The 22072-nt window shown below is 39.1% G+C and overlaps 1 protein-coding gene across 6 annotated transcripts in view; it reads left to right on the top strand.

The window, feature by feature from the left end:
* BMAL2 (basic helix-loop-helix ARNT like 2) overlaps positions 1–22072 on the top strand; it is a 98151-nt gene that overhangs the window by 1022 nt on the left and 75057 nt on the right. The window lies entirely within an intron of this gene.

The following is a 22072-nucleotide window of genomic DNA, read 5'->3' as shown; positions in this document are numbered from 1 at the left end:
GCTATTTCTTGTTCCTTTCTCTACTATACACTGGCAACATTCCGTGGTCTCTTCCATGGGACTAGTCGCAATTATGGGACGGTTATAAAATATCTGTTAAGTCAAAAGGGAGGCAGGAAAAAAGATATAACTAAAGGAACACTGGCAGAATTTCAGGGAAGCAATTGATTAAATCCGCACTTGCCTTTTGGAATATGGCGATGAGTTTTGATTCTTCTCTGAAATACAGCAATGAGAAGAGGTGCTTTTGAAAAATCTAAAACAGTTATGGGAACTTGGATTATGGGGAGATTTCCAACATTCTATCATTTGAATATGTGCGGTTTTTCTGGATGATATAAAGATGCGAGTAAGCACTGTTTGGCAAAGAGAAGGCAGTATGTATGGTATTAAGCTCAGTCGTGTCACTGGGGTTATTTACCCTTAGCCTTAGTTTCTTCATCTGTAAAATGGGGCTAATTATAGTATCTGTCTTATAGGATTGTTAGAATTAAATGAGATATAAATGCATTTAAGTACATTTAAAGTGCTTAGCCCAGTACTTGAGAAATAGCAAGTCCTCCATAAACATTAGCTTAATACAATTATTATTTTTTTAAAGAATTTATCTATTTATTTATTTGACAGAGAGAGACACATCCAGAGAGGGAACACAAGCAGGGGGGAGTGGGAAAGGGAGAAGCAGGCCTCCCGCTGAGCAAGGAGCCCAATGCGGGGGCTCCATCCCAGGACCCTGGGGTCATGACCTGAGCCAAAGGCAGATGCTTAATGACTGAGCCACCCAGGTGCCCCGCTTAATACAATTATTAATTTACAGCTCCCATTTGCTTTGTGAAGTTAATGAGTCTTGTCTGGTTTTTTAAAATGTCATCCCACACAAGTCAAAATTAGCCAAACTGAAGGAATAGTTGGACTGTACTGAAAAAAGAGAAACATGAAAATGCACCTTACTCATTCAGAGTGGCTTTCACCACATAAGCCTTATGGACTTATAAGTTTTCAAACAGATGGTTTATTGCTATTTAGCTATCAAATGTGCAGTTGGGAATGATTAAAATTAATCCTTCTTAGATAAGAGTAGCAAAGTTTCAGTAGGGGCTGGGAGGGCCAGCATTTCTTGAGGTCCTATTATGTACCAAGCATTTCATAAGGGATACCTTCCTTAGTGTCACAACAGCCCCGTGATGTAGGTGGTGTTACCTCCATTTTGCAGATAAGAAGAGAAAACAGGCTGGCCCACAGTTCACAGCCAGAGTGCCAAAACTGAAGTTAACATCTGTGCCTATGGGCCATGCAGCTTTTCTTCCTTTCCTGTTTCACTAGGTGGCGCTAATGAGCAACTAGCGCACTTTCAGACACCGTCTTTAGCTAAAAAGGGTGAAAAAAAATATGGTTAGAAGTTCCCCCATCCCTGGAGGGAAAAACACAACAAAACAGGTCTCTATATCACAATCCATGGCCATGTTTTCCTTACACAAAATTCCTGAGGATTTCTTTCCCCTAGGCAGTTTGACATTAAGACCCTGGTAATACTACAAATCTAAAAGTGGTGGTGGGGAGAAACCCCCCTCCCCCATGGTGGTTACACAGCTAAAAATAACTTCAGGGCTGATTGTGAGAATAGCCACCAAAAATCAGCTGGTGCCTTACATAATTGCCTGCTCAATTTTTTGACAGGCTTATGGTAAACACCAAGATTGAGCAAGCTGCCAAGTGACTGGGCGTCCTGGTAAATGATTCCAGAATCCTTAGAGTCAGGGAGAGGGCAGTCTTGCAGGAGCAGCGCATTTTCAAGACTGACTGCCAAAGATGGTTTGGGTCTCAGCATTTGTGGGGCAGCTTTTTCACGTTCCCCGTTCCTTACCGTGGCATGTTTTCACCTGGGAGGTTATCAGACCACTCTTTCTGAGGTGGAGTTGTAGTTCTGCAATTATAGTGGCTTAAATTCATTTTTGTGACTCAGAAATAAAAAATCATGTGCCAATCAACTTTGCATAAGCTACCGCTCCTGGCCTGGATCCTTAGGCAAAGTCTCAGCCTGAGATGCATTACTCAACATAAACCAGGATGGACTAAAACTGCTTTTCACATGTTGGGGAAGGCGGTGGGGGGGGGGGAAGGGGACTGAGAGGAATGGAGAGAATGGGGAGAGGAAAGAGGGAGAGGAGGGGTGGAGTAAAGAGAGAACAGGGGAGAGAGGGTAAAGGAGCAAGACGGAAGGAAGGTAGGAAGCAAGGGAAAGAGATGGGGAGACAGGAAGGGCGTAGAGGGGAGGGGAAGGAAAATGAGAGGGGGCAAGGCAAGGAGTTGGTGGGGGGAGAAGAGTGAGTGGGGAAGGGAAAAGAGGCGGGATGGAGGTGGCAGAAGGTTGGGAGGGTAGCGACTGCCAGCCCATCAGAGTTTGACTCCAGGAAAAAAGAAAAAGTAATTTAATGTTTAAAATATGTAGGGAGGGGCATCTGGGCGGCACGGTTGGGTAAGCATCTGACTCTTGATTTTGGCTCAGGTTATGATCTCAGGGTCCTGAGACTGAGCTCCACATGGGGCTCCACGCTCAGTGGGGAGTCTGAGATTCTCTCTCTCTTTCTCTTTCAAAATAATAAGTAAAATAAAATATATAGGGAAAGCCAAAATATTAGCATAGTAAACACAGTCATTTCACTTTACTTTTTTCCTTGTGACAAGACTCCCTAGTTCTAAAAAGCATGACCTCTTTCTGTGCTGTGAACATTGATTATTGCATCCTTTTGAAATCTCTCCCTTTACATAGTGTTCAGGAACTCATAAAGAAGGTAATAACATCTCATTCAGTAGCCCTGATTTCAGCCGTCTCATTTAGTTGAAGACCTTCAGTTTTCCACCATGGCAGCTGAGTGACGCAGGTGCCTGGGATCCGGGTCATGAGTCAGCATCAGGACCGTCATCAGCATTATCGGGGACTCAGTGACCAGGTGCCCTACAGGAGACAGGTGTACCTGAGACATCGGCCTGCTCTGTGAGACAGTGATTTCCTGTCCTGGTTTCTGCAAGTCTCCTCCCTGGAGTGGCTCTCCTCACCCCCAAATCCCAGCCCTTCTATGCCCTGCCGGCCTCACCCAGTGCCTCCCTCCTTCCTACTGGCAGGAGGCTGTGAGAACTTAATTTAAATTCTTATTGGTGCTGGTACTACAGGTGGAAGATATTCTCTGCAGTAGCTTGTAGTATTTCTGGATATTTACTGATAATTTATGAAGCACTTAGCTGTGTACCTCCCGCCCCGCCCCCGCCCCCAGTTTTCTTCTCTTACTTATGTGAAGTCACATTTACTGGTCCCTCACACATACTATTTAAATTATATCACTTTAGGCTATAATATCTCACCCACCCCCAATTTTTAAATTTAAAATATTTTAAGGGGTGCCTGGCTGGCTCAGTTAAGCATCTTACTCTTGATTTCGGCAAAGGTCGTGATCTCAGGGCCGTGAGATACAGCCCCTGCACGGGGCTCTGCACTGGGTATGGAGCCTGCTTAAGATTCTCTCTCTCCCTCTCCCTCTGCCCCTCCCCCCTAATTTTTAAAAAAAATTTCTTAAAACATTTAAATCAGTCCAGTTATATAATATTAAAACTCTAATTTGAAAATACTTAAATGTTGTCTGGCATGATAGGAAATTTGTCATTTATCCAAGTACATTATTGGTATTTTGTTTCTCTAGTTTTTAAAGTTTAAATCTCTAAATAATATCTTTACAGAGAGATAAAAACAAAAGCTGGAGGAAAAGGAAATATGGAGAGAATCACTCTTCCAGTCAACATGGTTTGCATTACAGGATATTATTGAAGGTCAAGATTATTGCCATAAAACAGTAATTGCTAATGTATTCAAAGTGTTTTACTTATAAAGAAAATGCTTTACTTATTTATTTTTTTTAAGTAGATAAGAAATACACTTTACCCTATGTTCCAAATATATCACAGGGAAAATGGAGAATCATCCACTGGCTTTCTCTCTCCATTTTGTCTCCCTTATATGTCCTATAATCTGTTATGTGAGGGAATCTGCCTTTCCCCATATTTTTCTTAAATTTAATTTAATTTTATTATGTTACATTATGTTAGTCACCATACAGTACCTCATTAGTTTTTGATGTAGGGTTCCATGATTCATTGTTTTCCCCATATGTTTTAAACTTTGCTACCTCCAGGCGTTGCTCAGGCTATTGGCTGCTCCTGGAAGGATCCTGCCCTCCCTCCAGATACTCATGTGGAAGTCTTATGTCCTCCTGAAGGCTGAGCTCAGGTGTCACTGTGTTTTTACTTGCCTGTGGGGGAGGAGATCTGGTGTATAGGGAAATGAACATGAGCTTTGGAACCAGGCCATTGGGAATGTGACCGCCAGTTTCATTATTTACTAGCCATGTGACCTTGGCCAAATTATTTAACTGCTCTGAGCCCCAATTTCCTTGTCTAAAGAATGGGAGTAAAAAATGCCTAACTTGGAGGGTTATGTGGGAATTAAATGAGATGATTACAACCAGTTTAGTGAAATCTGACCTACAACAGATGATTTCCCCCCTTCTTTTCATGCAGTCTTCCCACAATCTCCCTTCCCCCAATGGAAATGCTTCTTCCCTTCTGTTTTTACACTGTGTGTGTGTGTGTGTGTGTGTGTGTGTGTGTGCGCGCGCGCACGTACCTGCGTGCGCGCACGTGCCTATTAAAACAATTGGCTTGCTTGCCACAAGTTATTTAGGTAGATTTCTTAGTTCCATTCCCATCCTAGGAGAGCAGGGTTGATTCTTACTCATCTCTACAATCTCCCAACTCCTTGTACCTATTAAATGCCAAATGAAGGTTTGTTGATTTTAAATGAATGATTGGTCTAAGGCGTGGACAGGGCTGGTTCATTCATAAACTATCCATTAAATACACACTACTGTACTAAGCAAGCTAAGCACACTACTGTACTAAGACGGAGAAATGGATACAGCCAGAAAAAAGATTCAAGAGCTTATAAACAGGCAAAAAGCAGTTAAAATATGTGTAAGACAAGATAGAACCTAGTAAGATCTATAGTTTAACGGCTAGGAGTGAGCCTCCCCACCCAAAGTTGGCAGAAATTATATCTAGTTCACAGGGCAAGGACTCACTTTCAGAGAAGGTACCAACTTTAGTATCGATGGATAGAGAACTCTTGGGGAGGCAGTGAAGAAGATGGTCTTTGAGGACAGAACACAGGAACGGTATGGAAAGCCATCAGTGATGTGTTTGGAAGAACTGGTGGTAGTATTTTTTTGGCTTTGGATAGGAAAAATGGAAAAGGAATTGATCAGTGAAGTTGCATTGTTCATGTTGGGGGGGGCTTCCCCTCCCACGCCTGTGGTGCTGCACAGACAGTGGACCCAGAAAACCCACGGTATACCGGCAGTGATTTGCCTGCTCTCCAAAAGGAAAGATCCATGCATCTTCCTTTTGGCCCCGGTCAGCAACAGAGCTTCTATGTCACCTCGAAAGACTAATTGTGGCATATTTCTAATCAGATAAAAAAAAAAAGCACAAGTCCCGGTTCCTGCCAGGTGATTGGCTCTTAGGTCTTAGCCTTTACTGTAAATCCTTTGGACCACTTCTTTCTCTCTTTCATCTTTTCTTCCCTGAAAAAGCAGCTGCTTCTGTCTTTAGGTCCATTTCACAGTCATCTGAAAAGCATCGTAACTACTATTTCATTTATTCTCATTATAGCCTCTTGGGAAGCAGGTCTCTAGACTTCTAATGGCCTTTCCTACATTGTTCCACTGTCCCCGTTGCTGATATACCCTCGGGAGGGATGTGTGCTCCAGGTGTGCTCTCAGACGCTTCCCTGCAGTTCCGTGGGACCAAGCTGAAAAATACCCTCAGCCTTGACTTCTAGACTTCCAACATAAACACTTAGTGAAGGTTTGTGAACCAAAAGGAATCTAGTGCCCAGCACATCTGAACATGCTGCTAATGTGAAGAGAGCACTCATGGAAACACCCATGTGTGATAACCTCACAAGGTGTTCTTATTTTGATTCAGATACAGTGCGGACGATCTCGGGTTTAGAAGATACTTAAAAGCAGAAGCTCTAGGGGCCCCTGGGTGGCTCAGTTGGTTGGGCATCTGCCTTCGGCTCAGGTAGTGATCCTGGGGTCCTGGGATCGAGACCCCCATTGGGCTCTTTGCGGAGAGCCTGCTTCTCCCTCTGCCTCTCTCTCTGTCTCTGTCTCTCATGAATAAATAAATAAGATCTTAAAAAAATATATTAAAAAAAGCAGAAGCTCTATATACATTAAAGTACCTCTTCACCTTTTTTTCCTTAGGAGAGGAGAATATAAAAAGAATGGACAATTACTGAGCTAGGATAGTTCCAAAGCCATGTGTATTTTACAGAAACACAGATTTTAAAAGATCAACATACAGTAGATAGAATTGAAATTGAACACTTTATGAAGTAGATATTGATATCTAAATGAATACATGATTGTGAAGATTAATACTTGTTTTGTCAAAGATCTAGAGAAAATATTGAAATGTTGAACACAATTTCCAGCTCTGCATGTATTTCTTCCCAGCTCCCCGGTTGGAGCATTGGATGTCCTGAGTTACGAGGTAGCCCAGATAGGCTGTGTTTGCACTGCCAGGGAGGCCAACCCTATTGCTCTAATAGGCCATCCCTTCTGTAAGATTTATCCAGACAACCACACTCACCTAGAAAAAAAGAGACCAAACCCAATTTTCCATGCATCCTGCTGCTGGTAGCTTCTTAGGACAATTCTCCTTTTCTTTAGTTTTCAGCCTGAGTTCAACTAGCCCTTTTGGCTCATCAGTTTCTTTCAACAATAATCGTAACTACCTCTGGGACATGTGTTTGGTTGTAAGCAAAGCAACCTGGACTTGGGAGGGGGGGTTCACATTCACACTTCAAATTGTAGAAGGCATCGAGGACAAATGATCTATCAAGAGGTTTAAAAATAACCATTTAGTAGCTCTTTGTCTAGGAAGAGCCCGGAAGCAGCTTTAGATTCTGATCATCATTGTAACAATGACGTGTGAGGCCTAGATGGAATTAATGTCACAAATGTCACTTTGAGTTTTATTACTTTTAAAACTCCTATTGTGTTTTAGTTTGTGGAACTTGAACAGTTTGCCTGTTGCAGTATAATGCTTTCCCCTCTCCCCCACTTTGAAAGGGTCTTTTTCTAGAACAGTCACCATTCAGTGAAAAGATACACAAATATTTTTGTGAACACTGATGATTATTTTTCTCAAAGTTAAACTGAAGGCGTCTCATTTTGTTAATGCTTTAGTTGTCAGGAACCATTGTATCTTTTTAAAAAAATTATCCACATTTATTAACAAATTTTAAGTAGTTGAGATACAATATTATGCAAGTTTCAGGGATACAACATAGTAAATCATTGACAATTATATAAATTACGAAATGCTCACCATGATGGGCGCTTCTCTCATACAAAGTTATTATAGTTATTATCAACTATATTCCCCATGCTGTGCTTCTCCTCCCCATGACTTATTTATTTTCTAGCTGGAAGCTTGTACCTCTTAATCTCCTTCACATACTTCACGTGTTCCCCCCTTGTCCCTCCCTTCTGGCAACGACTGGTTTGTTCTCTGTATTTATGAGTCTGTTTTGTTGTTTGTTGTTCATTTGTTTTTTAGATTCTCCATGTGAGTGAAATCATATGGTATTTGTCTTTCTCTAATTTATTTCACTTAGCCTAATAAGTGACTAATAAGGACTTTCTAGGTCCTTCCATGTTGTTGGGAATGGCAAGATTTCATTCTTTTTTATGGTTGAGTAGTATTCCATTGTTGTGTATATATACCACATCTTCTTTATTCATTCATCCATTGATGGACACTTAGGCTGCCTCCATATCTTGGCTATTATAAATAATGCTGCAATAAACATCATGATGCATATATACTTTCAAATTACAGTTGACACTTGAACAACATGGGTTTGAATTGTGATGGTCCACTTATACACAGATTTCTTTTAAAAGATTTTATTTACTTGAGAGCAAGAGAGAGCACACGAGTTGGGGGAGAGGGAGAAGCAGGCTCCCGCTGAGCAGGGAGCCCAAAGCAGGGCTGGATCCCAGGACCCTGGGATCATGACCTGAACCAAAGGCAGATGCTTAACCGACTGAGCTATCCAGGAGCCCATATACAGATTTTTTTTTTTATATGTATAAATACAGTACAGTACTGTAAATGTATTTTCTCATGATTTTCTTAACATTTTCTTTTCTCCAGCTGACTTTATTGTAAGAATACAGTATATGATACATATAACATACAAAATATGTGTTAATCTGGTATGTAGTTTATTGGTAAGGTAAGTCAACAGTAGGTTGTTAGTAGTTGTCACTGTAGAGTCAAAAGTTATATGTGGATTTTTGACTGTGCAGGTGGCCAAGCCCCTAACCACTGTGTAGTTCAAGGGTCAGCTGTAGTGTTTTCATTTTCTGGGTAAATACCCAGAAGTGGAATTAATGGATTGTATGGTATTCTTATTTTTTGAGGAACCTCCGTACTGTTTTCCCTAGTGGCTGCACCAATTACATCCCCACCAGTAGTGCACAAGGGTTCCCTTTTCTCCACATCCTTGACAACACTTGCTATTTCTTGTCTTTTTAACACTAGCCATTCTGACTGGTGTGAGGTGGTATTTCATTATGGTTTTAGTTTGCACTTCCCTAATGATTAGTGAACATCTTTTCATATGTATTAGTCATCTGTATGTCTTTGGAAAAATGTCTGTTTGGATCCTCTGCCCATTTTTTAAATCAGATTATTTATTTTGTTCGTGTTGAGTTGTATAAGTTCTTTATAAATTTTGGGTAATAACCCCTCATTGGATATATCATTTGCAAATATCTTCTTTTGTTCAGAAGGCTGTCCTTCATTTTGTTGATTTTTTTTTTTTCTGTGCAAAACCTTTTTAGTTTGATGTAGTCCTGATAGTTTATTTTTGCTTTTATTTCCCTTCCATGGGGAGACAGATCCAGAAAAATGTTGCTAAGGCTGACATCCAAAGGTTTACTGCCTGTGTTTTCTTCTATGAGCTTTATGGTTTCAGGTCTCACATTTAGGTGTTTAATCTATTTTGAGTTTATTTTTTTTGGTATGGTGTATGAAAGTGGTCCAGTTTCATTCTTTTGCATGTAGCTGTCCAGTTTACTCAACACTGCTTATTAAAAAAACTGTTTTTTTCATTGCATATTCTTGCTTCCTTTGCCATAGATTAATTGACCATATAAGCCTGGGCTTATTTCTGGGCTCTCTGTCCCATTCCTTTGACCTATGTCCGTTTTTGTGCTGGTACCATGCTGTTTTGATTACTAGAGCTTTGTAGTATATCTTGAAACTGGAGTTGTGTTAAACCTTCAGTTTTGTTTTGCTTAATATTCCTTTGGCTGTTCAGGGTCTTCTGTGGTTCTACACAAATTTTAGCACTATTTGGTCTAGTTCTATGAAAAATGCTGTTGGTATTTTGATAGGAATTGCATTGAATCTGTAGATTGCTTTGGGTAGTATAGACATTTCAACAACATTAATTCTTCCAATCCATGAGCATGGTATAGACCTAAAGTACAGGTCTTTCACATCCTTGGTTAAATTTATTCCTAGGTATGTATGTATGTATGTATGTATTTATTTATTTATTTATATGCAGTGATAAATGTGATTGTTCTCTTAATTTCTCTTTCTGCTAGTTTGTTATTAGGGTATAAAAATGAACCAGATTTCTGTATATTAATTTTGTATCCTGAAACTTTACTGATTTTATTAGTTCTAATAGTTTTTTGGTGGAGTCTTTAGGGTTTCCTATATGTAGAATCATGTCATCTGCAAATAATGACAGTTTATTTCTTCCTTACCAATTTGCATGCTTTTTATTCCTTTTCTTTGATTGCTGTGGCTCGGACTTACAGTATTGTGTTGAATAAAAGTGGTGAGAGTGGACATCCTTGTGTTGTTCCTGATCTTAGAGGAAAAGCTTTTAGCTTTTTACCATTAAGTATGATGTTAACTGTGGGTTTGCCATATGAGGACTTTATTATATTGAGGTATGTTCCCTCTATAACAACTTTTTTGAGGGTTTTTTCTTATGGATTGTGTTAGATTTTGTCAAATGATTTTTCTTCATCTATTGAGATGATCATATAGTTTTTATTCTTAATTGTTAATGTGGTATATCATGTTGATTGATTTGTAGACATTAAACCATCCTTGCATCCCTGGAATAAATCCCATTTGATCATGGTGAATGATCCTTTTAATGTATTCTTAAATTTGGTTTGCTAATATTTTGTTGAGAATTTTTACATCTATGTTCATCACAGATATTGGTCTGTATTTTTTTGTTATAGTGTCTTTTTCTAGTTTTGATATCAAGGTACTGCTGGCTTTGTAGAATAAATTTAGAAACATTCCTTCCTCTAATTTTTTAGAATAGTTTGAGACAGATAGGTATTGATTTTTTTATTTTTTAAAGATTTTATTTATTTTAGAGAGAGAGTATGAGCTGGGGGAGGAGAAGGGAGAGAAAGAATCTCAAGAAGACTCTGTGCTGAGCACAGAGACTGGTGCAGGGCTCGATCTCACAACCCTGAGATCATAACCTAAGCCGAAACCAACAGTTGGAGGCTTAACCAGCTGAGCCACCCAGGCACCTCTCTATTTTAAATGTTTGGTAGAATTCACCTGTGAAGAAATTGGATCCTGGACTTTTGTTTCTTGGTTTTTTTTTTTTTCATTATTATTGATTCTATTTCATTACTAGTAATCAATCTGTTCAGCTTTTCTCTTTCTTCCTAATTCAGTTTTACAAGATTGTGTATTTCTAGGAATTTATTCATTTCTTTTAATGTGTCTGATTTGTTGGCATACAATTTTTCATAGTAGTCTCTCATAATTGTTTGTATTTCTGTGGTGTCAGTTTTACCTCTCCTCTTTCTTTTCTGATTTTATTTGAGCCGTTTTTTTCTTGATGAGTCTGGCTAAATGGTTATCGATTTTCAAAGAACCAACTCTTGGTTTCATTGATCTTTTTTATTGTTGTTTTTAGGGTATTCCCCCCCCATTTCATATTTTCTGCTCCGACCTTTACTGTTTCCTTCCTTCTACTACTTTGGACTTTGTTTTTCTTTTTTCTAGTTCCAGTAGGTATAAGGTTAGATTGTTTGAGTTTTTTCTTATTTCTTAAGGTAAGTGTGTATTGCTCTGAACTTCCCTCTTAGAACTGCTTTTGCTGCATTCCAAAGATTTTGAATCATTTTGTTTCCATTTTCATTTGTCTCCATGTGTTTTTTTTTAATTTCCTCTTTGATTCTTCATTGACCCATTGGTGGTTTAGTTACATGTTTAGCCATCGCATGTATGTGTTTTTTTTATAGTTTTGTTTTCTTGTAATTGATTTCTAGTTTTATAACATTGTAGTCAGAAAAGGTGCTTGGTATGCTTTCAGTTTTCTTAAATTTATTAACCCCTGTTTTGTGGCCTAATGTATGATCTGTCCTGGAGAATATTCCTTGTGAACTTGGAAAAAAAGTATATTCTGCTTTTTTTGGATGGGATGTTCTGTATATATCTGTTAAGCCCATCTGATCTAATGTGTCATTCGAAGCCACTGTTTGCTTATTGTTTTTCTGTCTGGATGATTTCTCCATTGATGTAAGTGGAGTGGTAAAGTCCCCTACTATTATGTATTTTTGTCAGTTTTTCGCTTTATGTCTGTTGATATTTACCTTATGTATTTAGGTGCTCCTATGATAGGTACATAGATATTTACGATTGTTCTATCCTTATGTTGGATCAATCCCTTCATAACTATGTAATGCTTCTTTTTGGTCTTTTGTTACACTTTCTTTTTAATCTGTTTTGTCTGATGTAAGTAAGTATTGTTATCCTGTTTCCTGTTTCCAGTTGCATGGAACATTTTTTTCCATCCCTTCATTTTCAGTCTTTATGTGTCTTAAATCTAAAGTGAGTCTCTTGTAGGTAGCATCTAGATGGTACAGCTACATTTTTTCACCCCATTCATTCACCCTGTGTTTTTTGATTGAAGCACTTATTCCATTTACATTGAAAGTAATTATTGAGAGATTTGTACTTGTTACCATTTTGTTAATTATTTCTTGGTTGTTTTTGTAGTTCTTCTGTGTTCCTTCTTTTCTTTCTCTCTTCACTTGTGACTTGATGATTTTAGTGTTACACTTTTTTTTCCATTAATTTTTTTGTGTATCTGTTACAGGATTGTGGTTTGTGGTTGCCATGAGGTTCCTCTCTAACATCCTATGTATATAATAGTCTATAATAAATTGGTCACTTAAGTTTGAACACAGTCTAAAAACACTACATTTATTTTTTAAATTTTTAAAAAAATTTTAAACTTTACAGCACACGTGGGGCTCATATAGCTACCATCCATCCCATCATATTACTGTTACAATATCATTGACTGTATTCCTTATACTCTGCTTTTTATTTCTGTGACTTACTCATTCCATATCTGGAAGCCTGTATCTCCCTCTCCTTCACCCATTTTGCCCAACCCCCCCGCCCCCCTCTTAAGTTCATTCTCTCTATGTTTCTGATTCTGCTATTTATTCATTTTTTCTTAGATTTCATTTATGAATGGAATCATATGGTATTTGTCTTTCTCAGTATGACTTATTTTGCTTAGCATTATACCTTCTAAGTCCATCCATGTTGTCTCCAGTGGCATGATCCATCCTTTTTTATGGCTGTGCAGTATTCCATTGTAGATATATACTACATTTTCCTTTTCCATTCATCTACTGATGCATACTTAGGTTGCTTGCATGTCTTGGTTATTGTAAATAATGCTGCAGTAAACATAGGGGTGCAGATATCTTTTTTAGTTAGTGTTTTCATGTTCCCTAGGTAAATACCCAGTAGTGGAATTATTGGATCATATGTTATTTATATTTTTAATTTTTGGAGGAACCTCCATACTGTTTTCCATAGTAGCTGCACCAGTTTGCTTTCCCACCAACAATGCACGAGGGCTCCTTTTTATCCGCATCCTTGCCAACACTTATTATTTCTTGTATTTTTGATTTTTGCCATTCTGACAGGTGTGAGGTGATACCTCATTATGGTTTTGATTTGCATTTCACTGTTGACAAGTGATATTGAGTATCTTTTCATGTGTCTGTTGGCCATCTGTATGTCTTCTTTGAAAAAATGTCTATTCAGGTCCTCTGTGCATTTTTTAATTGGATTGTTTGGTTTTTTTGGTGTTCAGTTATATAAGTTTTTTATATATTTTGGACATTAACCCTCATTAGATATATCATTTGCAAATATCTTTTCCTATTCAGTAGGTTGTCTTTTAGTTCTGTTGATTATTTTTTGCTGTGAAGAAGCTTTTTATTTTGATGTAGTCCCAATAATTTATTTTTACTTTTGTTGCCTTTGCCTTAGGAGACACGTGTAGAAAAATGTTGCTATGGCTGATGTCAGGGAAATTACTGCCTGTGTTCTCTTCCAGGATTTTTATGGCTTCAGGTCTCATGTTCAGGTCTTTAATACATTTTGAGTTTATTCTTTTTTACGGTGTTGGTAAGTCATCCAGTTTCTTTTACAGGTAGCTGTCCGGTTTTCCTGGCACCATTTATTGAAAAGACTCTCTTTTCCGCATTGTGTATTCTTGCCTCCTTTGTCATAGATTGACCATATAAATGTCAGTTTATATCTGGTATCTCTTTCTGTTCTATTGATCTATGTGTCTATTTTTGTGTCAGTACCATGCTGTTTTGATTACTACAGCTTTGTAGTATATCTTAAAATCTAGAATTGTAATATCTCCAGCTTCATTATTCTTTCTCAGGATTGTTTGAGTATTTGGGGTCTTTTGTGTTTCCATATAAATTTTAGTATTATTCTAGTTTTGTGAAAAATGCTGTTGGTATTTTGATAGAGATTGAATTGGATCTGTAGATTTCTTTGGGTAATATGGACATTTTGACAGTATTAAGTCTTTAAATCCATGAGCATGGAATATCTTTCCATTTGTTTTATCTTCACCTGTGTTTCTTTCACACATGTTTTATAGTTATTTGAGTACAGGTCTTTCACCTCCTTGGTTAAGTTTATTCCTAGGCATTTTATTCTTTTGTGGTGTAATTGTAAATGGTGTTGTTTTTTTAAATTTCTCTTCCTGTAACTTTGTTGTTACTGTATAAAAATGCAGTCAGTTTCTGAGTATTGACTTTGTATCCTGCAACTTTACTGAATTTGTTTATTACTTCCTGTAGTATTTTGGTGGGGTTTTTAGGATTTTCATTGTATAGTATCATGTCTGCAAATAGTGACAGTTTACCTTCTGTCTTACCAATATAGATGCTTCTTTCTTTTTTTTGTCCAATTGCTGTGGCTAGGACTTTCAGTACTATGCTGAATAAAAGTGGTGAGAGTGGACATCCTTGTCTTGTTCCTGACTTTAGGGGAAAGCTCTCAGTTTTTCACCATTTAGTATGATGTTAGCTGTGGATGTGTCATTTATGGCCTTTTTTAATGTTCAGTATGTTCCCTCTAACCCCATTTTGTTTAGAGTTTTTATCATGAATGGGTGTTGAATCTTGTCAAATGCTTTTTCTGAATCTATTGAGATAATGATATGATTTTTATCCCTTGTTTTGTTGATGTGGTGTATTATGTTGATTTGTGAATATTAAACCATTCTTGCATCCTGAGAATAAATCCTACCTGATGGTGGTGAATGATTTTTTTAATGTAGTTTGCTGATATTTTGTAAAGAATTTTTGCAACTATGTTCATCAGAGATATTGGCCTATAGTTTTTTTTTTTTTTTTTTTTTTCCTCTGATGTCTTTGTCTGGCTTTGGTATCAGGGTGATGCTGACCTTGTAGAATATACTTGGAAGTTTTCCTTCCTCTTCTATTTCTTGGAATGGTTTGAAGAGAATAGGTATTAACTCTTCTTTAAATGTCTGGTAGAATTCACCTGTCAAGCCATCTGGTCCTGGACTTTTATTTTTTGGTAGTTTTGTTTACCAGTTCAATTTCATTACTTGTAATAGGTCTGTTTAGATTTTCTGTTTCTTCCTGGTTCAGTTTTGCAAGATTGTATGTTTCTAGGAATTTATCTATTTCTTGTAGGTTGTCCAGTTTGTTGATATGTAATTTTACATATTCTCTTGTAATCCTTTGTATTTCTGTGGTGTCAATTATTACTTCTCCTTTCTTGTTTCTGATTTTATTTGAGTCCTTTCTCTTTTTTCCTTGATGAGTCCAGGTAAGGGTTTGTCTCTTTTGTTTATCTTTTCAAAGAACCAGCTCTTGGTTTCAATGATTTTTTTTTCTTCCTTTCTTTTTTTTAGTCTCTACCTCATTTATTTCTGCTCTGATCTTTATATCCTTACTTCTACCACCTTGGGTTTGGTTTGTTCTTTTTTTTCTAGTCTCTTTAAGTATAAGGTTAGATTTTATTTGAGTGGTTTTTGTTTGTTTGTTTGTTTCATTCTTTTGTATGTAGCTGTCCAGCTTTCCCAACACCATTTGTTGAAGAGAGTGTCTTTTTCCTATTGCATATTCTTTTCTCCTTTGTCGAAGATTAACTGACCATATAATCATGGGTTTATTTCCGGGGTCCCTGTTCTGTCCCATTGATCTATGTGTCTATTTTTGTGCCAATACCATACTGTTTTGATTACTATAGCTTTGTAGTATAACCTGAAATCTGGAGCTACTCTTTTATACCATTGCTTTTTACAGAAAGAATAAAGAAAAAATAATAATAAAAGAAAAATATAAAACAAAAGAGAAAAATAAAATAGTGGAAAAAAAGAGGAAGAAAAGGAAGAGAAAAAAAAAGAGCAAGAAATAAAAAACAAAACAAAACTGACCACAATTAAAAGCAAGAGAAAATTTAAAAAGTTAAATACAAAACAAAAGCAAACAAAAGAAACACAAAACCATGGCTTGTTCTGTGCCCCAGCACCACAGGGCAGCTGGTGTGGACTTGTGGATCCTGGGCTCCCTGATGTTGCAAGCTCACCCTGAGCTGGATCCTGCTCAGTGTGGGCTTTTAAGGTGGGGGGGGGGGCGTGTTTCTGTAGTTCCTTGGCACTTTTAAACTGTGGTTTTTCTCTTGTGCCTCAGCACAACCAGGGCTGATGTGTGCTTTAAGGTACTGGGCTTGTTGTGGTCACAAGCTCCCTGTGATAACCGGATCCACCAGTTATGGCATTTGGATCTGCCCTTTGTGGCATCCAGACCCTGCCTTGGTCTGTGCTTTAGGATGGAGCAGAGAGAATATTCCCACAATTCTTCAGCCCTTTTAAACTGCTGCTTTTTTTCTATGTTCCCGTTCCAGTGGGCTGGTGTGGGCTTGCAGATCCTTGGCTTCCTGAGGTCACAAGCTTTCTGTGATGATCTGACTCACTGGTTATGGCGTTGTGACCCACTGATCATGGCATCTGAACCTTTGCCTTATGATGTCCGGATCCTGCTCTGGTTTGAGCTTTTAAGGTAGAGGGGGACAGAGTGTTCCCACAGCTCCTCAGCCCTTTTAAACCTGGCTTCTTTTTCTGTGCCCCAGCATGACTAGGGCTGGTGTGGGCTTGTGGACTCTAGGCCCACTAAAGTTGCAGGCTCACAAAGATGACCAGACTCACCCATTTTGGCATCCGGATCCTGCTCCAGTCTACGTTTTTAAGGTGGGGTGGGAACATCAACTGTGCCCTTCTCCAGGTTCTCTAGACTGGAGAGTGTTCTGCAGCTCCTCTGTCTATGGGAGGAGGTGAGCTCAGGATCCTCCTACTCCACCATCGTCCTTAAACTGCAACCATTGTGTCTTTTATAGGTTCTCTGTGGCATCTGGCATACCTAGTCATGCCTGATTAATATTAAGCATGCACCATGTTTTCTGTTTACTCATAAACTGCAAGAATTATGTTTTCCCATGTGTAACAATGATATGGGCGTAGACCATCCAAATCTAAGTATGTTTTTGTGCTTTTTGGAAAAACATGCTGATGTTCAAAAAGCTAAACCCTGTATTCTTTTTTATGCATGAGGATCAATCTGGTCTGGAACAAGTTAGGGGACTTTCCGGTTTCGACGTGGAACTGAAATTCTGATGAAGCTCTGTTTCTTACTTTTGCCTATTCCTGGATTAGGTTATAATGCCTATGAAATGTTGGCTTTTTCCGGAATGGTCCTAGTCAAGGAAGCATTCTTCAGTGCTTATATCACTCTGACTATATTCTGCATCACAACTGAGTGGTTTTCCATGACTCCGATTTCCTCATAGTCATAATGGGTGTTTCTCCTACCCCTTGGCTCCATTTCAAAAGTTTAGCATAGTCTGGTCTCCAGAGCTTTAACCTTTTAACCTCTCCTTCAATTCCTGCTAGACATTTGGATGTGTTGCCATTTCTGTGAAGTGCTGATGTCCAAAACTGAACTTCTTCTGTTGGGAGGGAATGTGAAATAGTGACCTACTTTTGGCTTTGAGAGGATCTGAACTCTTTTACCTAATTATTGTGTGATGTTTGGCACGTGTATCAGTTTGGGTTCAACCAGAGGAAGAGAACTAGTAGGAGATGTGTATATTAAGAGGTTTATTGCAAGGAATTGGCTTATGTAACTGTGAGGGCAGACTGGGCAAAATGAGAATCCCCAGGTCAGGCTGTGAAGAAAGGCCAGCTAGCACGCTCAGGCACAGGCTGAAGCAGCTGTCCGTAGGTGGAGGATCTCTTTGGAGAAGGCTTAGCTCTGTTTTTAAGGTCTTTCAACTGATTAAATCAGACCCACCCAGATTATCTAGAATAATCTCCCTTATTAAGGTCAACTGATTATGGCCTTTGGACTTGAATCACATCTGCTAAATACCTTCCTGGCAACACTTAAGTGTTTGAGTAACTGAGGACTGTAGCCTAGCCAAGTTGACACAGCAAAAAGACCATCACAGCACGTTACTTCACTTCTCTAAGCCTGTTTCCTCATCTGCTAAACCACCACTGGAGGGTTGCTGTGAGGATTGTATAAGAAGGTAGGCAAAGGGTATAGTGCCTTGCACTTAAGGATTCAGTAAAGGATTATTCTAGGTGCCCTGGACCTCATGCACAGTGTATACTGAGGCTCCCCATATCTGGTTATGAGGGCACAGTGTTCAGAGTGGAACACAACTGTTGTTCCACTTGTATGGGTGTGAATGGGAGAGAGATAGGAAGTTTATGGCTTCCAAACCCTAGAATGAACTCAAAAACCTGTTCTCCAGTTTGTAGCACAACCAGGTAGGAAGGACATGGTAGGACAGAGCTAGTGTATGCCCCTCAGCTGTGATCCTATCATGTCCTGCATATCATCCCAAGAGTACATATTCATCAAGCTACTTCGAAGTAGACATTCTGCTGTGGGGGCTAGGAATATGGTATTGACCCAGAAGACTGCTCCTTCATGGAACCTAAAATCTAACAGGTCCTTCCGTGTATCCTGGAGTTCCACCAGGTATTAACCCAAGGCTGGAGTGCTGTTGGGGATGTGGTAAAATGGAGGGGAAGGACAAAATTGGGAAAAGGCATCCTTTAGGCCTATCAGTGGATAAAAGCTAGTGCACAATCTTGAGGCGACAAGGAATATAGCCCACTCACTTGCCTGTGTGACATTAAATGCCAACATGTTATTCCTATAGACTGCAACAGTTCCCAAGTGTTTTTTTGTTTTGGTTTTAGAGCGAGATGGGGGGGTGCTGAGGGAGAGGGGAAAAAATCTTAAGCACGCTGGCATGGAGCCTGACGTGGGGCTCAATCTTATGATCCCGAGATCATGACCTGAGTTGAAATCAAGAGTTGGCCATTTAACTGACCGGGCCACCCAGACACCCCCACAGCCCCCGAAGTTCATTTAAGATGTGAAGCCCAACGCGATTCATACAACCAGAACAACCTAACCCCTGAGGCTCTCTGACACCGTGCATTGTTCACAATCTTACTCCCAGAGCACTTTCCCCAACCCAATTAACTCAGTTTTCCTGTCTGCTGAGTGATTCTCTGAGTCCATTCTAACCATTCAGAGCTCTTCCCTAGTGTCAACATTTTGCTTTCCGCTGTAACTCTTACTTGGGCTCTCACTTTGCCTACACTGTATTTGATCACAGCGAGTAAATTTCCGGCTGTTCTCTCTTTGGTTTTTGGTTCCACACGCCAGCCAAACATTTGGTTTGACGATGTAAATGTCATGCCGGTCACTTTTGCAGATGGCATATTTTGAGGAGGCTTTATTCAATTTGTTAGATATAATCTGAATCCAAGAAGATGCTGTTAGGGTGGTGCCAAAGAAGATTAAACTTAACCACTAAAAGGGCCAGTACCTAAGTATTTAAAAAAAAAAAAAAAAGCAGATGTATGAAAGGTAAAGAGGTAGCTTAACAACAGCCCGTAGAAAAGACAGATTTTAGGTGTACTCAAGGAAAGCCCTGTTCAGGAGTCAGAAGACTCACGGCAGTCTGTCCTCCGTCAGTGTCTGGCTGTCTGAAAAAGGGCAAGCCAGAACTTAATCCACTGTGGAACTCTTTTTCTTTCTTGGAAAAAGAGGGAGTTATATTAGACCATCTGTAATACCAGTTACAATTCTAAAATTACACTGTTGATTCATTCATTTATATAAAGGCCCAATATATGAAATAAAAGCTAATGCAGTCTTATAAATAACAACAGTATGTCAAAACATTATCAGTAAGAGTTCTGCTCCCCTCTCTGTGGGCCAGACAACTCCCAGATGTTATGTTCTGATCATTCCACACATCAAAGGAAGTTTTTGGTTAAAGTCTGTCCAGAGAGAGCAACCACGCTAGTGACAAGACATCCTATATGGGTGATGTTTGAGGGAGTCACATGGTTTGGTTTAGCGGGGAGAAGAGGGACTGAGATATGATTGGGGAGTGTCACCCAGTGCCCTGTGGCCGTTGCCTGGCTCATGAATGAGAGGGCAGCACAGGGTGAGGCTGGTAGGCAGACTGTGCTGTGCTATGCAAGATTTCCTATTACATGGCCTCTTAAGCTCAGTGGGGAGTCACAGTTGGATTTTGAGCAATGGAAAGAAATAATTAAATCTGTTGTGCAGCAATCACACTGCTAGTGGTGTGCATATTGAATAGTCTCTCATAGCACACAGCTTTTAATTCAAGCAGTCATCACAGTTTTGAATTACGTATCTGCTTATTGATTGTCTCACATTACCTTCTTCGGAAGGGGTGGAGGAAATTTATTTTTTACTGATTAGAGAAGGATTTTCATGTGGAAATCTGAAATGTCTGGCACTATATTTCTTTCTTTCTTTTTTTTTTTTTTTTTAAGTAGGCTCCACACCCAGCGTAGAGCCCAATGTGGGGCTTGAACTCACGATCAAGACCTGGTCGCTTAACTGACTGAGCCACACAGGTGCTCCTCTGACACTGTATTTCTGATTTAATCTAGCTCCGCAGTCAACCTGACAGTTAATTTGACTTGGACCTTAGTTATCTTTAACATCATTCCATCTGACCATGCACAAGGTTGGAGATAGATTCACATCTGTGTCTGTTTGGATCTCCTACTTTGCCATAAGCTCATTATACTCAATTCAGATAAGTAGTGTACTACCTGATATCCATCCAACAAAACTTCACAGATTCTAAAAGTCTTCAACATTTATCTCATTCTTTTTCTTTTTTTTTTTTTAAGATTTCTTTATTTTAGAGGTGGGGAGGCATCATTTCCTGATCTGTTAACTTTACCCCAAATTTTTCCTATTAATATATTTTAAAACAAAGAACAAAAAACATAAAATTTAATATTTTACACAGTATTTACCATTTCATAAATAATTTGGAAACATTGTATTTAAAGGCTGTATAGTAGGCCACAGGGCGCCTGGGTGGCTCAGTTGGTTAAGTGTCTGACTCTTGGTTTTGGCTCAGGTCGTGAACTCGGGGTCGTGAGGTGGAGCCCCGCGTTGGGCTCCATGTTCAGCAGGGAGTCTACTTGGGATTCTCTCCCTCTGCCCCTCCCTGCACTCACACTCTTTCTCTCTCTCTCAAATCTTTTTCTTAAAAAAAGAAGGGCTGTGTAGTAGTCCATCCCATGATTACACTTAGATTCTTAGTTCCCTTGTTTGTTGATACCTTTAGGTTGTTTTCAGGTTTACACTGTTGAAATATTTTAATAAATTTCTATGTACAAAAGTCTTTATATCTTTAATAATTTTAGGGTAAATTCAGAGAAATAGAATTGCTGGGTCAAAGGATAGAAATATTCTTGTGTCCTTTGATAGAACTTTCCAAATTGCCTTTTAGAAAGTTTATATCAATTGTTATTCCCACTAGAGGTATATGAAACTCTGAGAATCTCTATTCTTACCTCCTCTTCTCCAAGGCTCCTTTGCCAGTAAACAATTTGTCAGGATTGATCAATTTGATAGGGGGAAGTATCTCTTTTTTTGCTTCAGTAATTCTCAGGTTATTTGTAATGTGGTCAGCCCGATTGTGAAGGAACTTATGATCAGGGAGTTGTAGAAGCTAATCACTCTCTTGTGTATTTCAGAACTAGGAGAGGAGGTTAGTATTATTTGAGCCTCCTTGCCATTTTCAGAAATGATTCCCCACTGTCACTTAATTATTTTCATTTAGGTTTTCTGTTTGTTTCACCCTCTTCTATCCTCATTTTAATCATCTATCTCTGGGATGTTACCTCTGTATATTCTTAGACATTTTCCTCTCCTGTGTACTCCCTGATGCCATCCTAGGTGACTTTGGTCTTTCTTCTCTTTTCCGCATGTTCTGTCTTCACGTCCCTGCAGCACCCCCTGTGGCACATCTTATGTCGACCCTCGAATCAGCTGGAAATGCTTTACCTATGAATCCCCAAGTCTGAACTTCTCCCTGCTCTTACTTATACAGACATTCCAGCCACCTGCCTGTTCTTTCAGCTCCTTCTGGGTGTCTCTTGCTTTCCTACCCAGCCTGTACACTGTGACGGACCCTTTTACTACGATGCAGACATCATTTATTTGTCCTT

Source organism: Callorhinus ursinus, unplaced genomic scaffold (genome assembly GCF_003265705.2).
Source record: "Callorhinus ursinus isolate GAN/ISIS: 27379988/994484 unplaced genomic scaffold, GSC_fseal_2.0 scaffold27, whole genome shotgun sequence".
Taxonomy (NCBI): domain Eukaryota; kingdom Metazoa; phylum Chordata; class Mammalia; order Carnivora; family Otariidae; genus Callorhinus; species Callorhinus ursinus.
The sequence above is the reverse complement of the archived record's forward strand: the minus strand, read 5'-3'. Positions and strand labels throughout refer to the sequence as shown.